Source organism: Sinocyclocheilus grahami, unplaced genomic scaffold (assembly GCF_001515645.1).
Source record: "Sinocyclocheilus grahami isolate Dianchi unplaced genomic scaffold, SAMN03320097.WGS_v1.1 scaffold54.1, whole genome shotgun sequence".
Lineage (NCBI taxonomy): Eukaryota > Metazoa > Chordata > Actinopteri > Cypriniformes > Cyprinidae > Sinocyclocheilus > Sinocyclocheilus grahami.
Window position 1 is genome coordinate 1,813,267 of NW_015505233.1, and position 1,545 is coordinate 1,814,811.

At 37.2% G+C, this 1,545-nt stretch overlaps 1 protein-coding gene across 2 annotated transcripts in view; it reads right to left on the reverse strand.

Moving 5' to 3' along the window:
* Positions 1–945, reverse strand: part of adck1 (aarF domain containing kinase 1) — a 143,824-nt gene extending 142,879 nt beyond the window's left edge. For both annotated transcript variants that reach the window (XM_016269702.1, XM_016269701.1), the window contains exon 1: positions 867–945. The gene's annotated coding sequence lies outside the window, so the exon portion shown is untranslated. The remainder of the gene's footprint in view (positions 1–866) is intronic.
* Between the last annotated feature and the right edge of the window lie 600 nt (positions 946–1,545).

Consider the following 1,545-nt stretch of genomic DNA (forward strand, 5'->3'; position numbering starts at 1 on the left):
CATCAGGAGCATCACTCTGAGTTACCTAAAATAATAAAAGAGAGACTAGTCATTGTGCAATATAGTTTATTTGTTATTATTTCGACAAGGCTTAAGTTGTTTAACAGAAACACACACACACTAACAACAACAATAACAATAAAATGGAAATGGGTGTCTGAACAAAAGAATGCCCCTAACGAAGGAATTTAACTGTCTAAATGTAATGTATGGTGTTACACAGGAAAAAGTTAGAATTAGCAGGAAATCTGACTCTATGTTGCGATTGAACAGGACGTCACGTACATTAATACGTATTTAATTACAAATGATCTAATTAACATGGTGAAATGAACGTTGCTCGCAGAAAGACAGCAAAACCACCATAAGCTGACTTGCTTAGCCGGGGCGAAATCATGAAGTCATGATTTTAGTACTGAAGTTTCAGGGTTGCCAGGATATTTAAAAAAGAATCACCCAATTGCAACAACAAACTACCGCTGGAAAACCGCGGACTTGGCAACACTGCGAAGTTGCGCAGGCGCTGTGAGGGGGAAACAGGGAAATGAATTCGCCGGAACACCGGATTACACAATTGAAGAAATATGACGATATTTATCAAATTTATGAATAAGTTAAATGAAACACCGCCACTACACATCTAAACAAAGAAAATCGAAGCACGAGTGAACCCGTTTCATTCATAACATCAGTCGGTGTAGTGAAAGACGCGGTCAGCTGATCACAAATAACGTTTGTTACACAAGCGCTTGCGTAACACACAGAGAGAATGTAACAAAATAACCGCCACCGTTTTATTGCATGATGAGTTAATAACTGGTTATTGGAGTATTTTCAGAGAATCACAAAACAGCTGATTGATGTACCTTCATTGACTCACGCTGTCATCCACTAACCGGTGTCGCACTGTGACCTTTCAACTCTGGCGTCTCTGTTGACAACGCAACGTACGTGGCGCGCAATGCATCATGGTCATTGTAGTTTACAATTATATTCAGTCACTAGTGGAAAAATACCTATCTGTGCCATTTAAAAATTAACCTTAAATATTATAAGCTATTAATCTATTTTCAAGCGTGTGAGAAACCAACACAGCTATGATTTATTTTGCTACACAAATACATTCTCATGATTGAAAATTAATTTGAACATTTTCAGATAAGTACCACACCATTAAATTATGGTAAGTGGATGCAAGTACAAAAATGAATGACCATATCCCATTTTTAATCAAATAATATAACTGAGCAGATGTTCACAGCAATAAAACGCAAAATGATTTCCACCACATTCTTCTTACAGAGAACCTCAGGCAACAGATATATTTTAAAACGTAAACACATTATATAGGCCTACACTTTTTCTTTCAGGTGAAGAAGACAGGGTAGTGATGGAGCGTGACAAGATTTAACATGGCATGAGCTCGGACAGATAATGTGACCGGAACATTAGCAAAGTCATCCTAGATGCAGCCTTGATTAACCTCTAAATAAATTAACAACACTGATTAAATGTTTCATGCATTTGCATAACCTAAGCTTTTCA